The 21,083-nt window shown below is 46.2% G+C and overlaps 1 long non-coding RNA gene across 1 annotated transcript; it reads left to right on the top strand.

The window, feature by feature from the left end:
- Nucleotides 1-17,585: 17,585 nt before the first annotated feature.
- Nucleotides 17,586-18,062, top strand: LOC128136253 (uncharacterized). Its single transcript, XR_008233293.1, has 2 exons — nucleotides 17,586-17,742; nucleotides 17,979-18,062. It is a non-coding gene; the product is annotated as an uncharacterized LOC128136253 (long non-coding RNA).
- Nucleotides 18,063-21,083: the final 3,021 nt, after the last annotated feature.

Raw genomic sequence — 21,083 nt, forward strand, 5'->3', positions numbered from 1 at the left:
CAAGTCAATTCAGGTGTTAATACAGTCAACAGGGTATATGGGTTCGCCACTACTGGGTAAAGATCTTCAGTTATCTTATTCACCGCCCGTAAGTCTTGGACCACCCGATATGACCCATCGGGCTTCCGAACAGGTAATATAGGGGTATTGAATTCAGACTCACACTCTTTTAGTAATCCCAACTGCAAAAATTTTTCTATCACCGGCCGGATTCCTTCTCTATCTTCCTTCTTTAGGGGATATTTTTTAATTCTTACTGGCTTTTGGCCTTCCTTGATCCTAACTTCAACAGGTGGAGCACTTTTCGATCTCCCAGGTGCATCGGTAGCCCATACCCCAGGGTACACTTGGTTTAAGATGTCCTCGTTAATGCTTCCTTCTAGGGGGAGACTGGTTAAGGTTAGGCTCAATATTTGAATATATTGCTGATCTTTTACCTCCAGAGTAATTTCACCCTTTTTGAATACAATTTTTGCTCCCAATTGTTCCAACAAGTCCCTTCCCAAAAGTGCCTTTGGGGAGTTGGGCATATATAAAAATTTATGAATGCCCCACTGTTTTCCTAATTTATATTCTAAAGGTTTACAAAAATATGCCTTTTCACTTTGGCCACTCGCTCCTTTCACCATGACATAATCATCTCCCAGGTGCATCAAAGCTTGATTCAGAACCGAGTATGTTGCTCCTGTATCTACCAAAAGTTCTACCTCTTGTTGTGTTTTCCCTAGCTTAATTATAATCAGTGGATCCGCTAGGGTAGATTCCCCAGGTTCCCGTCAATCTCCCTTCACATGGGCTACCGTTCCTCCTGTTTGAGCCCTCTGATCCTCCTTGTTCCTTGGGCATTCCTTTTTCCAATGACCGAATTTCTTACACAAAGCGCATTGATCCTTGCCCAGTCGGGGCAAGTCTCGTCTAGGCCCTCTTCTTCTTTCTTCCTGGATAACAGCCATTAATTTCCTTTGCCCCTGCCTATATCCTTCCTCTCTGTTACTAAATACTCTCCATGCTTCATCCAACAATATTTCTAAATTCCTACTCTCTGTAGGCCGTAATTTCTGAAGTTTGCGCCTTCTATCCCCTGTAGATTGCCCCAAAAACAGGGAGACCAATTGTTGTACTCCTACCTGTGACCCAGGATCCAGCGGTGTGCTGCGGCGCATTACATCCCTCAATCGATCCAGGAATTCAGATGGAGACTCGGAAGGACTCTGTTTGACTGCATATAAAGCTGACCAATTTATAGTTTTAGGGATTGCTCTCTCTATTCCTTTTGTAATCCATTCCTGATACCCCTGCAATCTTTCCATATGTGCAGATCTATTAACATCCCACTTTGGGTCTTGGAGAGGGAAATATTCCTTAATGTCCCCTCCTGTAATCTTATAATGATCTTCAGCAAGGTTCCCTGCTTTTTTTAAAATCAGCTGTTTTTCTGTCTCAGTCATATATTCCAATAATAGCTGTATATCCTTCCAATCAGGGTCATGCTGTTTTACAATAAATTGGAAATGCTTAGTTACACCTATCGGATCTCTCCTATAATCTTTAGCAACCTTTTTCCATTCCCCTACGTCAGCAGTAGAAAAGGGTACTTTGATTAACATCGTCCCACCATCCGGCCCCACCGCCTCTCGGAGAGGTGCTTGTAAAGCTGTTGAGGTAGTTTTCTTCCTAGTACGGGAAGATACAGGGCTGCTCGGGGGGGTTGGAGTTCTATCCGAGTCTGCATCCTGTTCCTGTGGTCGAGGGGGAGGCTTAAACAAATCAATTAGATCTTGTTCTGGTGCCTGATGGATTTTATTTGTCTTTGTACATCTTTGTCCAATACTACATGCCAAACAACACCGCCTCAGTTTACCTCTAAACTCCTTGTTGTTCTCTCGCTCAACTGCGAGCACCATGGGGTCCTGTGGGGGTACCATTCCACAGTCCCTTTGCCACTCCGGATGGTTTCAGAGGGTGAAAAACATGTCTGCATACAAAACCTCATCCCATTTTCCTTCTCTCCGTAAAAACAGCATTAGTTGTAATAAAGTATTATAATCTATTGACCCATTAAGCAGCCACTTAGCATCACCTTCTAACTTATACAACGGCCACCACTGATTGCAGTATTTAATAAGGTTCTTTTTACTTTCCGTGCCTCCGGTCCCAACAATATCTTTCCAGTGGGCAATTACACAACCCAGAGGACTCTTCCTCAATACTCCTCCTTGTTTGTTTCCCATTTTAATACTCTTCCTAATAATTCTTAAGTTGGATTTTGGCTTCTCCTTTTAATAAGCTTCCATGAAAATCGTTCCTTACACTTCTTTATAGTCTTCCCTCCGTTTCCCTCCCACACATCCCAAATTTCTGGAATTAAATTTTCCTTTACACACCAATCTCACTATTTCGCTTAGTGAACTCTTTCCCAATCATAAAAGTGTGGAATTTGGGGAAAACACTCAAGGCAGTCTGGTTTCCGTCTGCTACAGTACTGCTACAGTACCACCTTCTCCCACAAGATTTACACTTCAACAAAAGCCAAGCTGGATGCTAATTACTATATAGTCCAGTTACAAGCCCACATACAAAGCAGGGGATCACCGCTATTAATACGTAAAGACATTCACACAAACATACATACACCTATAGATTTCAACATATCATTTCCACACACCCCCACAAAATCTTTAACATAAATTTCCAAACATTCACATCATACAATCATCGCTCCAGTTGACAACCTTCCAGCAGCTGCAAAAGTAAACCAAGCGCAATTGCGAGGGGGTGCGCCTACCCTTCTCCTGCCTCTTATATACCAGTCATCGACAGGTCCGTCCTGGCTCCCGATACCGGGATACAGCAGTCACCCCGGATTTGCTCGATCTACCCCCAAGATCGCTAGCGGCCGCTCTATCGGTCAGCAAATCCCCCCTTACCATACAAGGTACCCTCCTCCCATACGGGGACTACGCTGCACGCCAGACGTCTCTGCGCGATTTACCAGCTGTCCCGGCCCGTATTTCTACAGGCTACCTTTGTAAACATACCGTTTAGTCCACGGCTTCAGGAGGAATCAGCTCATGGATGGGAGCCAGGGAGTCTCTGTTGGTACAATATTGCCACTGGTGCACTGTCCTTGTAGCAGTCGGCACCTGCTGTTCCTTGGCTCATAGCAAGCCCACAGCAGGGGGATCTTCCAAGAAGCTGGGCAAGGTAGATAGCTGTTTAGTCTTCTCTGTATTCACAGTGGCTACACCAAAAGCTAATTGGTACCCTCTTGGGTCATTGAAGTACCCTCTTTTGAGATAGTCAATGCCAAGGATACAAGGGGCCTCCAGGCTGGTCACAATGGGGTACTTTTTCCACTTGTCCCCTGCTAAGTTCAACTCAGTCTCCAATAAAAACAACAGTTGGGATCCCGTTGTCACTCCAGAAATTAAGATGGGTTCTGTGCCCTTATACCCTGATGGCATTAGCGTACAATTTTTACCGGCGTCTACCAAAGCTTTATACTTCTGTCGATCTGATATGTCAGGCCTTCATAGAATCATAGAATTGTTTAGGTTGGAAAAGACCTTCAAGATCATCGAGTCCAACCATCATCCATGCCCAATAAACCATGTTCTGGAGTGCCTTGTCTACGTGCTTTTTGAATACCTCCAGGGATGGTGACTCAACCACTTCCCTGGGCAGCCTATTCCAATGTCTGACAACCCTTTCAGTAAAGAAATTTTTCCTAATATCCAACCTAAATCTCCCCTGCCGCAACTTGAGGCCATTTCCTCTCGTCCTATCTCCAGCCACCTGACAGAAGAGACCAACACCCACCTCACTACAACCCCCTTTCAGGTAGTTGTAGAGAGCAATAAGGTCTCCCCTCAGCCTCCTTTTCTCCAGACTAAACAGCCCCAGTTCCCTCAGCCACTCCTCATAAGACTTGTGCTCCAGGTCCTTCACCAGCTTTGTTGCCCTTCTCTAGACATGTTCCAGCAACTCAATGTCTTTCCTGTAGTGAGGGGCCCAAAAGTGAACACAGTACTCAAGGTGCGGCCTCACCAGTGCTGAGTACAGGGGAACAATCACCTCCCTGCTCCTGCTGGCCACGTTATTTCTGATACAGGCCAGGATGCTGTTGGCCGCCTTGGCCACCTGGGCACACTGCTGGCTCATATTCAGCTGGCTGTCAACCAGCACCCCCAGGTCTTTTTCTGCCAGGCAGCTTTCCAGCCACTCTTCCCCAAGTCTGTAGCATTGCATGGGGTTGCTGTGACCCAAGTGCAGGACCCGGCACTTGGCCTTGTTGAACCTCATACAATTGGCCTCGGCCCATCAATCCAGCCTGTCCAGATCCCTCTGTAGACCCTTCCTACCCTCAAGCAGATCAACCCTCCCTCCCAACTTGGTGTCATTCGCAAACTTGCTGAGGGTGCACTCGATCCGCTCATCCAGATCATTGATAAAGATATTAAACAGAACCGGCCCCAACTGTGGGAGCAGCTCAGAACACCTGGCATTTGTTTTCAAGAGTGACCGTTAGAATTTGTTGTGCTGCATGTTTGCCAAGCCTTTGAAGAACTAGTTTCACAAGGTCAGGTTGGAGGATGGCCTTGTGTAGGCCTGGGAAGATGTGGCTGAAGACAGTCACGAGTAAGTCTATGGAATGTTTTTATCTTTAACTGTTCTGAGGACTGGCAAACATCCCAGCTGGGCCAGATATGCCCTCCTGTGTTAGTAGTATTGGCTGTATGCCGTTAGTTCTTTCCAGACCCTTGTTGAAACATATATAAGTTTGATTCTTTCGTAAAATAAACGGAATCTTGTACAGATAGCTTGAGCGCTTAATTCAGTCGCCGCACCCAACACCGAGCCCTGGGGAACACCACTTGTGACCTGCTGCCAACTGGATTTAACTCCATTCACCACAACCCTCTGGGCTCAGCCATACAGCCATTTTTTTTACCCAGTGAAGAGTACACTTGTCTAAGCCGTAAGACACCACCTTCTCAAGGAGTATGCCATGAGAGACAGTGTCAAAGGCCTTACTGAAGTCCTGATACACAACATCCACAGCCTTTCCCTCATCCACTAGGCAGGTCACCTGGTCATAGAAGGAGATCAGGTTGGTCAAGCAGGACCTGCCTTTCATGAACCCATGCTGGCTGGGCCTGATCCCCTGGTTGTCCTGCACATGCCTTGTGAGCGCACTCGAGATGAACCGCTCCATAATCTTCCCCGGTACCAAGGTCAAGCTGACAGGCCTGTAGTCCCTGAATCCTCCCTCTGACCCTTCTTGTAAATGGGCGTCACATTGGCAAGCCTCCAGTCATCTGGGACCTCCCCTGTTGACCAGGACTGCTGATAAATGATGGAGAGTGGCTTGGCAAGCTCCTCCGCCAGCTCCCTCAGTACTCTTGGATGGATCCCATCTGGTCCCATAGACTTGTGAGTGTCCAGATAGTGTAGCAGGTCATTAACTATTTCCTCCTGGATTAAGGGGGGGTATATTCTGCTCTTTGTCCTTGCCTTCCAGCTCAGGGGGCTGAGTACCCTGAGGATAACTGGTCTCCCTATTAAAGACTGAGGCAAAGGTGGCATTAAATACCTCAGCCTTTTCCTCATCTCTGGTGGCAATGGTCCCTTCTGTATCCATTAAATGATAGATATTCTCCTTGGCTTTCTTTTTGTTGTTAACATATTTGTAAAAACATTTTTTGTTATCTCTTACAACCGTGGCCAGATTGAGTTCTAGCTGAGCTTTTGCCTTTCTAATTTCCTCTCTGCATGACCTAACAAGATCCCTGTACTCCTCCTGAGTTGCCTGCCCTTTCTTCCAAAGATGATAAACTCTCCTTTTTTTCTTGACTCCTAGCAAAAGCTTCCTGTTCAGGCAGGCCAGTCATCTTCCTCGGCGGTTCAACTTGCGCCGCATGGGAATAGCCTGGTCCTGAGCCTTTAAGACTTCCTTCGTGAAGAATGTCCATCCTTCCTGGACCCCTTTGCCCTTCAGGACTTTCTCCCAAGGGACTCTCTCAACCAGTGTCCTGAACAGGCCAAAGTTTGCCCTCCGGAAGTCCATAGTGGTGGTTTTGCTGACCACCTTCCTTACCAAGAATCGAGAATTCTATCATTTCATGGTCACTAAGCCAGAGACGGCCTCTGACCATCACACCTCCCACCAGTCCTTCTCTGTTTGTAAACAGTAGGTCTAGCAAGGCTCCTCCCCTGGTAGGCTCACCTACCAGCTGTGTCAGGAAGTTATCTATCTTCCACACACTCCAGGAACCTCCTAGACTGCTTACTCTCTGCTGTGTTGTATTTCCAGCACACATCTGGAAAGTTAAAGTCCCCCACGAGAACAAGGGCACACGATTGAGAGACTACTGCCAGCCGCTTGTAGAATGTTTCATCTGTCTCTTCAACCTGCTTGGGTGGTCTATAACAGACTTCCAGCACAATATCTGCCTTGTTGGCCTTCCCTCTCATCCTTACCCATAAGCACTCCACCTTGTCATCACAGTTGTGGAGCTCTGTACAATCAAAACTCTCCCTAACACAGAGAGTCACCCCACCACCTCTTCTACCTTGCCTATCCCTTCTGAAGAGCTTGTAGCCATCTATTGCAGCACTCCAGTCACGGGAGTCATCCCACCATGTTTCTGTGATGGCGACTACGTCATATCTATCCTGCTGCACAATGGCTTCCAGCTCGTCCTGTTTATTGCCCATGCTGCATGCATTGGCATAGATGCATCTGAGCTGGCCTATCGAATCCACCCCTAACATCGGCACGCTGCCCCCAGGCTCATCTCTGGTGCACCTAGTTTTATCCCCTTCCCCCTTCAAACCTAGTTTAAAGCACTCTCTCTGAGCCCCGCCAACTCATGAGCGAGAATCCTTTTCCCCCTTTGAAATAGCTGGACTCCATCTGTCGCCAGAAAGCCTGGTGCCATGTAAACCTCCCCATGATCAAAAAACCCAAAATTCCACCTATGGCACCAGCCTCTGAGCCACGTATTGACCAGGTGTGTTTTCCTGTTCCTTTCAGTATATTTCCCTGCCACTGAAGGGATTGAGGAAAACACTACCTGTGCTCCCGATCCTTCCACTAATCGCCCCAGTGCCCTGAAGTCCCTTTTGATTGCCTTTGGATTTCTCTCTGCAATCTCATCACTGCCAACCTGCACAACCAGCAATGGGTAATAATCAGAGGTCCGAACTAGACCAGGGAGTTTCCTGGTAATGTCTTTTACCCGGGCCCCAGGGAGGCAGCAGACTTCCCGGTGGGATGGGTCAGGTCTGCATATTGGGCCCTCTGTCCCCCTCAAAAGGGAGTAGCCTATGACGATTACCGTCCTTTTTCTTTTTTCTGAGGATGTGAGAATGCATGGGGCTGCCTGACTGGGCCTAGGCACCTCCCTAGATAGTTCTTCATCTACACCCTGATCTTCACTGGCCTGGTTCTCAAGTTCCAGAGCCCCATACCTGTTGAGTAGGGGCAACTGGGAAGGTGAGGGAGACCAGGAGGGGATTCTCCTGCCTCCCCGAGCAGGGACCTGTATCCATTCCCCTCCATCTCTTAGGTCCCCTCCTGCCTGGTGGCAGCAGGGCAGGGGAACCTCCGCTTCTTGTGGAGCCTCCAGCTGCTTTGAATCCACACAGTCCAGTAAATCTGATTATCCCTTTTTTTCCTCCTGGGCAAAGGCAGGGACTCTCTATTCCTGGTGAAGTATTCATTCTCTGACCCTTGCAGTGCCACACCAGAAGTCCCCTCACCAGAATCAAGGTAGGTGTCGTGGTTCAACCCTAGCCAGCAACCAAGCATCATGCAGCTGCTCACTCACCTCCCTCACAGTGGGGTGGGGGAAGAGAATCAGAAGGGCAAAAAGTGAGAAAACTCGTGGGCTGAGATAAAGACAGTTTAATAGGTAAAGCAAAACCCATGCACACAAGCAAAGCAAAACAAGTAAGTCATTCACTACTTCCCATCAGCAGGCAGATGTTCAGCTATCTCCAGGTAAGCAGAGCTCCATCACGCATAATGGTTACTTGGGAAGACAAAACACCATAACTCCGAACATCCCCCCTTCCTCCTTCTTCCCCCAGCTTTATATACTGAGCATAACATCATATGGTCTGGAATATCCATTTGGCCAGTTGGGGTCAGCTGTCCCAGCTGTGTCTCCTCCCAACTTCTTGTGCACCCCCAGCCCACTTGCTGGCAGGGCAGTATGAGAAGCAGAAAAGGCCTTGACTCTGTGTAAGCACTGCTCAGCAGTAATGAAAACATCTCAGCATTATCAACACTGTTTTCATCACAAATCCAAAACATAGCCCCATACTAGCTACTATGAAGAAAATTAACTCTATCCCAGCCAAAACCAGCACAGGAGGCTCCCTCAGTTCTTCTACATCTGGGGGATAGCTGATTGCCACCTTGTGTCTCTACAGCAACTAAGCTGACAGCCTTCTTGGGTGGTCCCTTCTTAGCAGGTCTCTTCCCCCTCAGTTTGCAAGGGATCCCAGCTGTTGGGCTTCCTTACCTTCCAGTTGCTGACTGTTGGCCCCGCTATCCCAGCATTCGAGCAGCCAGGCAGCAATCCGCTCACCTGGCTGCTGACTGTTATCTTTCCGCATATCTCGAAGTTCTTTTGAGGTCAGGGACTGGGTAGTTTCTACCTCTTGTCTGATTTCTCTTACTTCTTCCTCCCATTTCTTTGCTGAAAGACTGGCTTCCTGATCACATCCTTCCTCCTCCTCCTCTCTTACTAATCGATGATATGGACCCATTAATCTCCTTGTCCAGTGTTTCTTTTTCACTACTGGGGCAATTGCTGTAGGTCCCTATCTCAACCACGGTGTCCTCAGATGTGGTTTGGGTCCCTGTCTTAACCATGCTCCTCTGATAGTACTGAACCATGGCCTGATAGGTACAGGCCAAGCCCCAATACAGTGCTAGAAACTGCTGGTTTTCATTGGGGTAGGCAAGGCACCCTTCAATCAGGTGGCATGTCAATCTACCAGGATTACTTGCCTTTTCAAGCATAAAATCCCAGGTTTTGGTAGGTGATAATGACCCTAGGCACCTGCCCAAATCCTTCCATGCACCCTGCCACCCAGGGACTGGCCGCCTCAGGGCATGTTTCAGTATCACCTCACCCAAAAGTTGTCTCCTCTTACGCCAGGATGACACCAGATTCCACAGTAAGCCGACAGTGTTCATTAGTAGTATTAAACAGCTCACATAAGGGTGAACAAGGACATCGGGAGCCTGCAACAAAACCACCCACATCAGTCCCGATTAAGAGGGAGGTGCATTCCCTCATCCTCTCCACAAGATGGCTCCCCCAAGACAGTAAAAGCATCAATGCCAGGGCCAAGGGCATAGCCATTGTTTGTATTAACATGTTCCCAAGCTCAGCAAAATAGAGATAAGCAATGCAGCCAGCAAACTCCATGATCCACACAGAAGCCTGCTACTGAATTATGGCTATAGCTATAGCACACTCAATTCAAAACTGCTGTTGTCTCATGCCCCATATTGGGTGCCACAAAGGACTGTGGTGGGTTGACCTTGGCTGGCTGCCAGGTGCCCACCAAGCTGCTCTCTCATTCCTCCTTCTCAACAGGACAGGGGGAGAAAATAAGATGAAAAATAATTCCTGGGTTGAGATAAAGGACAGTTTAATAAAGAAAAGCAAAGACCACATGCGGAAGCAAAGGAAAATAAAAAGATTTATTCTCTACTTCCCATCAGCAGACGATGTCCAGTCACTTCCTGGGAAGCAGGGCCTCAGTACACATAGTGGTTGCTTCAGAAGACAAATGCCTTAATAACGAATGCCCCCTCTTTTCCTCCTTCCTCTTAGCTTTTATTGCTGAGCATGATGTCATATGGTATGGAATATCCCTTTGGTCAGTTTAGGTCAGCTGTCCAGGCTATGTCCCCTCCCAACCTCTTGCCCACCACCAGCCTACTGGCCTTTGGGTGGGGTGGGCGTGTTGGAGAGACAGCCTTGATGCTGTGCGAGCACTGCTCAGCAATAGCCAAAACACTGGTGTGTTATCAACACCTTTCTAGCTACCAATACAAAGCAGGGCCCTATGAGAGCTGCTATGGGGAAAGTTAACTCCATCACAGCCAGACCCAATGCAGTACCTCAAGGAGATTTGACCTTAGGTGAAAATAACTGTATTGGGTTTCCATGGCAAGGTTTTTGGTAGCAGGGGGGCTGCAGGGGTGGGTTTTGTGAGAAGACACCAGAAGTTTCCCCCCCATGTCGGATGGAGCCAGTTCCAGCTGGCTCTGAGACGGACCCACTGCTGAGCAAAGCTGAGCAAACATTGGGAGCACCTCTGTCATAACATATTTAAGAAAGGGTAAAAAATGCTGCACAGCAGCTGTGAGAGAGTGAGAAAATATGAGCAAAACGACTATACAGACACCAAGGTCAGTGATGAAGGAGGGGGAGGAGATGCTCCAGGCACCAGAGCAGAGATTCCCCTGCAGCCCATGGTGAAGACCATGGTGATGCAGGCTGTCCCCCTGCAGCCCATTAAGGGCCACGGTGGAGCAGATATCCACCCTGCAGCCCAGGGAGGACCCCACACCGGAGCAGGCTCCTGGGAGGAACTGTGGTCCGTGGAGAGGACCCTATGCAGGAGCAGGTTTTCTGGCAGGACCTGTAACCCTGTGGGGGACCCACACTGGAGCAGTCTGTTCCTGAAGGACTCTACCCAATGGAAAAGACACATGCTGGAGCAGTTTGTGAAGAACTGCAGCCCGTGGGAAGGACCAACATTGGAGAAGTTTGTGAAGGACTGTCTCCTGTGGGAGGGACCCCATGCTGGAGCAGGGGAAGAGTGTGAGGAGGAAGGAACAGCAGAGACAATGTGTGATGAACTGACTGCAACCCCCATTCTCCATTCCCCTGCGACGCTCAGGGGGAGGAGGTAGAAGAGCTGGGGGTGAAGTTGAGCCTGGGAAGAAGGGAGGGGTGGGGGGGGAAGGTGTTTTTTTAAGATTTGTTCTATTTCTTATTATACTACTCTGTTTAATTGGCAATAAATTAAATTAATTTTCTACAAGTCGAGTCTGTTTTGCCTGTGATGGTAATCGGTAAGTGATCTCCCTGTCCTTATCTTGACCCACAATTTTTTTGTCATATTTTTCTCCCCCTGTCCTTTTGAGAAGGGGAAGTGATAGAGTGTCTTGGTGGTCACCTGGTGGCTAGCCACAGTCAATCTACCACAGTAACCCATGATTTGAGTTGTAGGATGCAATTGCTATATGTTGCCACTGCTGTATGACACCACTGCAGTATGTCGCCATTGCTCTATGTCAAAGGTACTACAGCAGGAGCCACCCAAACCAATGGAGAATGAACCTCATAAGGAACTGGGCAAGCACAGCAGTGATCCAACCTGATCTGGTTTCGATGCCCAACAATGCAACACAACGTGTCTCTTGTCCTGAATGACCATCGTAACAGATGGAGCCCAAATAATGGATTAAATGAACTGAATGGACATTTGAATAGACATTTGAATGGGGATGACCCACAGGCTAAAGGAATGATATCTGTGTGTATGCAAAAGATGGGAAAGGGGGTGGCGGTTGGGTGCAGGGAGTAGGCTGGGGGTCGGCAAGAGGTTGGGAGGGGACATAGCTGGGACAGCTGGCCTGAATTGACCAAAGGGATATTCCACACCATATAACATCATGCTCAGCAAGAAAACTGGGGGGGAAGATTTTTTCAAGGTGGACATTGCTCATGGACTAGATGGGCATCGGTCAGCTGGTGGTGAGTGATTGCTTTTGGGTCACTTTCCCCTCTGCCCTTTTTTCCCCCTTAACTTATTAAACTGTCTTTATCCAGACTCACTAGTTTTCTCACTTTTTCCTTTCTGGTTGTCTACCCCATTCCACTGTGGGGGGAGGGAGCAAGTGAGCACCTGTGCGGTGCTTCATTGCCTAGAGGCGTTAAGGCATGACAAGGAAGGAAGGAAATACAAAAAGGAAGGAAAGACAGCCATAAGAAAGGAAGGCAGGCAGGGAAGGCAGGCAGGCAGGATGGGAGGGAGGGAGGGAGGAAGGAAGGAAGGACGGACGTGTTTTGCACCATAAGGTGCTGGACTGTTGGGATCCCAGTAAGAATGGCACTCAGATTCTGTAAGGTATTATTTAAAATGCTATTTATTAGAGCTAACTCTATAAGCAGGGAATAACATAGGTAACGCGTAATTGCTGGCACCGAGTGTGAGCTGCCTGCAGGCTCCCCTGGTACAATGAGCTGGCTAAGTTTGTCCTGCTGCCAAAAGATTTGCACAGCACAACACAGGCCTGAAGGCCAGGTTGTATGTTAAGTGCAACACAGCACAGCACAGACCTGGGCCTACTCAGGTTAACTGTTATGTGGATTCCTAAATCCTTGATGTAAAATGGTATTCTGGTCAGGATCACTACCTTCCGCTCCTTGATCCACATACAGTTTACCTTTCTTAAGGATATTATAAATTACCAACTATATTAGTAAGAGTTTCAGCTAATAGAAAGTTTCTTATTTTCCAAGCAGTCACTGTCAATAACAATAGTACAAAAATAATGAAAAGTAAAACAAATACTGGTTATGAAAATAAGTGTATAACAGCAATGATATTAGGGCTAGGACCACTGAAGACGTCCTGCCATTGGATTCCACCCCTTTTCCTATGTCCTGTAAGACAATGGTGGTGCAAATTTCACCAAACAGCCAAATTGCTTGTGTGCTGTAGTAGACAGGAAGGAGCTTCAGTGAGGCTGATAAGCAACTACCAATAATAGTTTTGGGGAAGAACTCTGGAAACTAAATATGTATAACCGAACTGTATAAATTGCTTGCCCATTTAGGTATGAGGTGTGCTAGCTTTGTGGATTACCACCTAGCCCCCATCTTTGCGCAAACATGAATTGGAATAAAATACCTCTGCTCTGTGTGTATATTGGCGTTTCGCACACCGGGTAAACGACCCCACTTTTGGGACAACAGTTTTGGCGACCCAGATGGGACCACGCTGACAGCCTTGCCTGGTTCATCTTGCCACACCCAATGGAGAGGAGAGAAGCAAGTGGACTCCAGTGCGCACTGACCTGTTGATCAGGGACTCCATTGGCTCCTGTCCTGCAGTTGGGCAGTAAGCGACACAACGGTGCAACACTATTGGAAAAGAGGCATTTTCTGATAGATAAATAAGGGAAAAGGGAAAAAAAAGTCTTTTGGGGAGTAGCAAGCATTTGGGGGACATTTTGTCCCGTTTGGGCTCTGCGTAAGACGCATCAGGAAAGATACGCAGCAGGAGCATAATTTCGTTCCTACATGTTGTTTTTCTAACGAAGGGAGACATCCCCCATTTTGGTGTATGAAACACTGGGTTATTTCATTTCTACATGTTGTTTCTGTAATGAAGGGAGACATCCCTCGTTTTGGTGTATGGAACGCTGGGTTAGAATACCGGTATGGGCAATGCTACTTCCCAGGAGACTCCCCTTTGTTCTCCCTTAGGATGCATCTTGAAAAATTGGAAAAAGTTTGGAGGGGATCCCCTAAAGAAAGATAAATTAAAAGCTTATTGTGCACAATGGTGGCTGATGTATGAATTGGAGGATGGAGAGAATGGCCAGAGAATGGATTGTTGAATTATAATACTATTTTACAATTGATGGTGTTTTGTAGAAGGATGATAAATGGGGTAAAGTTGCATATGTTGATTTGTTTTTTGTTTTAAGACATGATCATGAAAACCATAAAAATATAGATTGTTGATGGATGATGCTGGTGGAATGTATTAGCAGAAAGTATTAATGGAAAGGGAAAGAAAAAGAATTGTTATATTGGAAAAGAACGTAAAAGGAAGTGTGTTAACAATGGTGGGGAGGCTGAAGATGTGCAGATGTTGGTCCCAGAAGGAAATCCGGTAAATGTAGAATGAAGGGATGAGAAAAGGAAATCACAGGATAGTAGTGATAGTGAAGATGAAGACCAGCCCACTTCCAGCTCAAGAGCAGGGAGTGAGAATTTTAGGCCAATCATCTCAGGGAGAATGAGGGGACAGCATCCCATTATACAAGCTCCCTTGAGACAGGCAATAGGGGTGGAGGGACAGCCAGTATTTGTACATGTCCCGTTCACTACCTCAGATCTATTGAATTGGAAGCAATCAGTGGGGCCCTATCGAGAAAATGCAGACGGAATGCCCACAGAAAGAAAAATTATTTGCTGAATCCTCAGGAAAAGGGTGGCCAGAATCAAATACTAACCTAATTATGCTAGGGACATCTGATACTGAGTGAAGGGGACTGGGGGAGAATATTGAGATTTCCCCAGCCGATCCCCTGGTTCCCGTAAAGCTGGGGAATGAAGTTATAAATTTCCTGATAGATAGCGGAGCAACCCATTTGGTAGTAACTAGCTGTAAGGGGCCTTTAAGTAAAATGTATATGCCAATTGTTGGGGTCACGGGAAAGCGAGCTTTTAGGCCATTTTTAAAACGTATGGAACATACAATTGGAAATACTACTTTGACTCATGAATTTCTATATATGCCAGAATGCCCCCTCCCACTTTTGTGACGAGATCTGTTGTGTAAACTGAAAGCACAGCTAACATTTTTTGATAAGTCTATTCAGCTACATGTGCCTGAAGAGACAGCATGGAGAGCTCAATTGCGTCTATTGACTGAAAAGAAACAAGAAGAGAACAGAATCCCAGAGGAAATTTTGGATGCTGTAATACTTCTGGTATGGGCCTCCAAGAAACCTGGATGAGCCAAGAATGCTGCTCCGGTAAAAGTTGAATTAAACCCAGGAGTGCAAGCAGTAAGAAAGAAACAATTGAGGGGATTTTTCGGAATGGCTGGATGGTGCCAGCTATGGATTCCTGATTTTGGACTGATTGCTAAACAGTTATACGCTGCTTTAAAAGGACCTGAGGGAATCTTGGAATGGACAGCAGAATGCTGTACAAGTTTTGATGGAATTAAAAGAAAGCTGATGGAAGCTCCCGCTTTGGGACTACCAAATTTAAGAAAACCCTTTCAATTATATGTACGTGAGACACAGCAGGTGGCTCTGGGAGTATTAACACAGAAATTGGGAAATGAAAAGAGACCAGTGGGATAGTTTTCCAAACAATTTGATGAGATCAGCAAAGGTTGGCCCGCCTGCTTGAGGGCAGTAGCGTGACTATAACCTTGATTGAGGAGTCTCAAAAACTGACACTGGGCCAACTGATTACCGTGTTTGTACCTCATGCTGTATCATCCCTCCTTGACAATAAGGGGCATCACTGGATTTCCCTGAGTAGATTAGCTAAATTAGATTAGATTAGATTAGCTGTGTTACTGGAACAAGATGATGTCACACTTTCTTTGATCTCCACTTTGAATCCTACCACCTTGCTCCCAATCTCTGAATCTGATGAATTACAACATGATTGTCTAACCACTATTGAACAAGTGTATTCCAGCAGACCAGACCTACAGGATGAACCCCTGCCTGATGCGGAAGTAGAGCTCTTCACTGATGGCAGCAGCTATATGCTGGAAGGAAAACAAAGAGCTGGATATGCAGTGGTAACAAATGCCCAACCATTAGAGACTAAGGCACAGTCTAGCAACACATCTGCTCAAAAGGCTGAATTAATAGCATTGACCCGAGCTCTGGAATAAGTCATGGAAAAAGAGTTAATATATATACAGATTCTAAATATGCATGTACACGCACATGGGGCAATTTGGAAGGAATGCATTGTAAAGCCCACCAAAAAGGAAATAGTGAAATTATAAAAGGAAATCGGAAGGCTGATTGTCCTGCTAAAAAGGTGGCTCTAAAAGAGCCAAAATTTGAAGAAGCTTTAATTCCAGGGCTTTGTTTAGAAGTACCACCACCAAAATATACTCAGAAGGACAAATAGACTGCTCCAAAAATGAACAAGGTTGGTGGATAACACTGTTAAAGCAATTATTGATTCCTGAAAGAATGATGGAAACTTTGCTCAAGAGATTACATCAGGAGACACATACAGGAGCAGACACATTGACAATAACTGCGAAAAGAAATTTTTTTGGACCAAAAATGCAAAGGGTGGCAGACATGGTAGTAAAGAAGTGCACCATCTGCTGTGCTAAGAATCCAAAAATTGGGAAAAAGGTTATAGGAGGAATTGTGAAACAAGGAATAACTCCTGGGGAATACTGGCAAATAGATTTTTCAGAGCTACCTAGGTGTAATCAATATAAATATTTATTGGTATTGGTAGATACCTTTTCTGGTTGGCCAGAGGCTTTCCCTTGCCATACCAACAAAGCTAGAGAGGTAATTAGAATCTTATTGAAGGAAATAATACCCCGATTTGGTATTCCAGAAGGAATCTCCTCTGATAATGGGCCTCATTTTATTGCAGAAGTGGTGCAAGGGATTTCTAAATTTTTACAGATTAAGTGGGAATTACACACCCCTTGGAGGCCACAATCAAGTGGAAAGGTAGAAAGAATGAATCAAACTCTTAAAAGACAACTTGCTAAACTGTGTCAAGAAACACACCTTAAATGGACAGAAAATTTACCTATAGCTCTTTTACAAATTCGAATAACTCCTAGGGTCAAAGAGAAAGTAAGTCCTTTTGAGATTGTATATGGGAAAGCATATCCCATGAATTTTTTTTAACATCACAGGAGACCAAATGCATATAAAAGGGCAGGCTGATGTTAAAGAGTATTTGATTTCTCTTTCGCTGACTTTATCTTCGCTATACAGGTATCTAAATCGGAAGGTCTCTCTCCCGTTGGATACACCAGTTTATCCATTCAAACCAGGGGATATCATTTACCTACGGACCTGGAAGGATGAACCTCTAAAGGAAAGATGGAAAGGACCTTACACCGCGTTATTGAAAACCTATACTGCAGTCAAAGTAGAAGGAATTGACTCCTGGATTCATTAAACGCGAGTGAAAAGAGCACCAGAACCAAATCAGGAAAAGTGGACAGCCACACAGACTGGGAAACTCAAATTTCAGCTAATCAGAGACTGTTGAACTTTGAGAGAATGAAGAACCTGATTATTATAATATCCCATTTGGTACTAGCTCTAGGTCAAGAGAATTTGGTTTTACAGCTTATCCAGTCCTTTGGGCTAATCCAGAATGTTAGCAGTGTAACCACTTGTCTCCCTCCACCTGAGTCAGCAGACAATCCTTTAAATTGGGGAATATTAACTTTAGACTTAGAAAAAAGTTTTGAACAACAATGGAAATAGGGTGGTTAAATAAAATATTACATGGAATAGGATTCTCCCTTACTGGATGGCTGGCAAACCTAATTTGAACTTTGATCACTGTTGTAATTATTACAATCATACTTTGTGTTGTTTTAAGTTGTATCAAGAGACTGGTTTTACAAGCCACGGCTAGAGCATATATAATGATAAAACGAAGTAGTGAGACTTATGAGACTCAAATGAAGAGATCTCATAGTCTCAAAGGGGAGAAATGATGTACTTAAGAAATGATGTACTTAAGCCACCTTAAAAAGGTCACAAAGGTCTTGTGAAATAAGATACCCTTTGTATAAACAAGGCATGCCTTGCTAACCACTGTGCCCCTGAAGAAGAACTAAAAGACTGATAAGAAGGGAACATCCTACCCCAGGAGGCATCGAAAGTTGAATAATTGCTAATAGGCATGAAGTCAGCAAAGATCTTCAATAACTGGAAGAAAGGTAAAGGCGGCAGGGGGAGATCACGACCACCAACTCAATTCAAGACTAGAAAGACTTACCCCCCCCCCCCCCTTGAGCTGTAGAATAAAAGAACACTGTACCTTTAATTCGAAGCGGGGAAAACTTTAGCCCAATAGAAACTGTGGTAGATAAGCAACTACCAATAATAGTTTTGGGGAAGAACTTTGGAAATTGAATATGTATAACTGAACTGTATAAATTGCTTGCCCGTTTAGGTATGAGGTGTGCTTGCTTTGTGGATTACCACCTAGCCCCCATCTTTGCGCAAACATGAATTGGAATAAAATACCTCTGCTCTGTGTGTATATTGGTGTTTCGCACACTGGGTAAACGACCCCACTTTTGGGACAACGAAGCCAGTGGGCACAGGTGTCCGACACTTCATGTTTGTTGATACATAGCATGCAGCGAGCAAAAGCAGTAATGTGAGGCTTCACATAGCAGTTCTGCATGAGATAAAACAAAGGCATTCATTTATGTACAGCATATGGTGTTTTGTATGCTTTCCAGTGAGCCACTGAAGCAAGATCAGGGTAATTCCTTGATCCCAGTGTATTCTCCCTTTCTTCACTGAAGAAGGGGAGCAGAGGGTGTAATCAGTCTACCCATCATCCTAATTTTCTTTTAGCGATCTCTTTTTCCCTTGTAATTGCTTATATTTTTCCCATAAATAGGAGGTAGGTTTCTCATTAATTTTGTATTTTGGGTCTCCAGACCTGAGTAAAGGTATGAACATCACCTTTTGGGTAATGTTTTTCTTTTCTGGTTTCCCACAAGCATAATCTCATCTTTTCCCTTTCAGTTTGATAGTCTCTTAAGTGCCCCAGCCCAAGAATTACATCCCTGACCTCTTTTGCCTGGGCAGCTCTCAGGAGCGATATGATGGTCCCTTTAAGATGAAAAGGCACACTGGCTAACAGCCTGGATTGCATTCCCGAGGTGAATACCTCTGAGTTGGGGCTAGTGAAGGCAGGTGTGGCAGTACATTCCCCCCCGCCCCCCCATCCTGCCAGCAGGAACAAAACTTCTCCAGGAAGGGAGAAGAGGAAGGAAACCCTGGAGGCTGCAGGTTGAAATTTGAACTGGCCAATCGAGATGCGCCAGGTACACCGAGGTGACCCTCCTAGCCAATAGAATTAAATGACCACAGGTCAGATTCGACAGGGGTATAAACGGGGTCCCACCGGAGGACATGTTGGAATCAGTCCTCCTCGGAGCAGCGGGGTCTGCAGTCGGGGACTCCCCCTCGGGTCGGGGCACCGCCCGAGGTAACTCCTCGAGGGAGAGAGCCCTCAGCTTTTAGGTGAGTGATACGCGTGTTTTGAGCCATCACTTTAAATCTTGGGGATTCTTAAGTCGGCCGTGTAGTATTAATTCTATTTACATCATTGAGCCTGTGGTTTTATAAAATGTTACCGGACTTCTAACTAACTTTTGCTGAAGAATAAATCTGAGTTTTAACACCTGTTGGATTTGGTTAGTTGTGCATCCTTAACAGCAGGGTTGTAAACATCCTGTTGAATAGTCAATTCTGTCAAATACTCTCCTATGCCATCTATAAATCTCCATGTCACTATTCTCTCATTCCAACCAAATGGGATGGGGTTCTGTAATTTTACTGCTCCCACAACCATTCCCAAAGAGAATAAATCACATTTCCATTTTCCCAAATCCCTTTTAAACATTGCATCATCATAGTGTTTTTGGAAACTGCTCCCAGATGCGTCACTTCTTAGGGGCTCAGTTGTACACTTTTCCCTCCTTGGTCTCATACTCACAGCAGCCGCTGTCCTAATCTCTCCCTGGTCTTCTGCCAATACAAGTCCACCACTTTCTGCACCTTGGTCTGAGTGTAACCCTGCACTGATATCACATGCTGCGGCAACCTGGGGGAGGAGTGTGTCCTTTTGCTTTGTTAATAACCAAAAGTCACACAGGGATTGCTCTACCATTTTTCTCCTCAGAATCTTCAGTCCATTCCTTGGTAGAGGAATCCCCACAGCTGCTGTTCCCATAATCACTGGGGTAACTGACTGTTCAAACCCTACACTCCTGTCACCCAGTGTGAGCACTCTTCCCCTTCTCCTTTGCTTTTGCTTTCTTATACAAACTCCACAAATTAGGAGAGAGCCTGCCATCTATCTGCTTCCCAGACACCCCTGCCTGTATCAGTCCTGTCTAACATCTCTCTCCGGGTAATTTGTCTTTTGGGCTGTTTGCAGCTTCACCAAGGGGAAGTCATGCTCAATCAACTTGATAAACTTCTATGATGAAATGACTGGCCTGGTAGACAAGGGGACAGCAGTGGATATTGTCTAGCTGGACTTCAGTAAGGCCTTTGACACTGTCTCCCATAAGATCCTCATAGACAAGCTGTATGGATAAGGAGACAGTGAGGTGAGTTGGAAACTGGCTGAATGGCCGGGCCCAGAGGGTGGTGATCAGTGGTGCAATGTCTAGTTGGAGACCAGTAACTAGCAGTGTACCCCAGGGGTCAATACTGGGTCCAATCCTGTTCAACATCTTCATTAATGATCTGGATGATGCGGCAGAGTGTACCCTCAGCAAGTTTGCTGATGACACAGAACTGGGAGGAGTGGCTGATATGCCAGAGGATCATGCTGCTATTCAGAGGGACCTGGACAGGCAGGAGAAATGGGCTGACAGGCACCTCATGTAGTTCAAGAAGGGGAAGTGCCAAGTCCTGCCCCTGGGGAGGAACAACCCCAGGCACCAATATATGCTGGGGGCTCACTGGCTGGAAAGCAACTTGGCAGAAAAGGACCTGGGGGTCCTGGTGGGCACCAAGTTGAACATGAGCCTGCAATGTGCCCTTGTGCCAAAGAGGGCCAATGGTATCCTGGGCTGCATTAGGCAAAGTATTGCCAGCAGGTCGAGGGGGGTGATCCTTCCCCTCAGCACTGTTGAGGCCACACCTGGAGTCCTGTGTCCAGTTCTGGGCTCCCCAGTACAAGAGAGACATGGGCATACTGGAGAGAGTCCAGCAAAGGGCCACGAAGATGATGAAGGGACTGGAGTATCTCTCCTATGAGGAAAGGCTGAGAGAGCTGGGACAGTTGGACTGTTCAGCCTGGAGAAGAGAAGGCTCAGGGGGGATCTTATCAATCTATATCAATACCTGAAGGGAGGGTGCAAAGACGATGGAGCCAGGCTCTTTTCAGTGGTGCCCAGTGACAGGAGAAGAGGCAATGGGCACAAGCTGAAGCACAGGAGGTTCCATGTGAACATAAGGAAACGCTTTTTTACTGTGAGGGTGACTGAGCACTGAAACAGGTTGCCCAGAGAGGTTGTGGAGTCTC

This window comes from Harpia harpyja, chromosome W (assembly GCF_026419915.1).
Source record: "Harpia harpyja isolate bHarHar1 chromosome W, bHarHar1 primary haplotype, whole genome shotgun sequence".
Lineage (NCBI taxonomy): Eukaryota > Metazoa > Chordata > Aves > Accipitriformes > Accipitridae > Harpia > Harpia harpyja.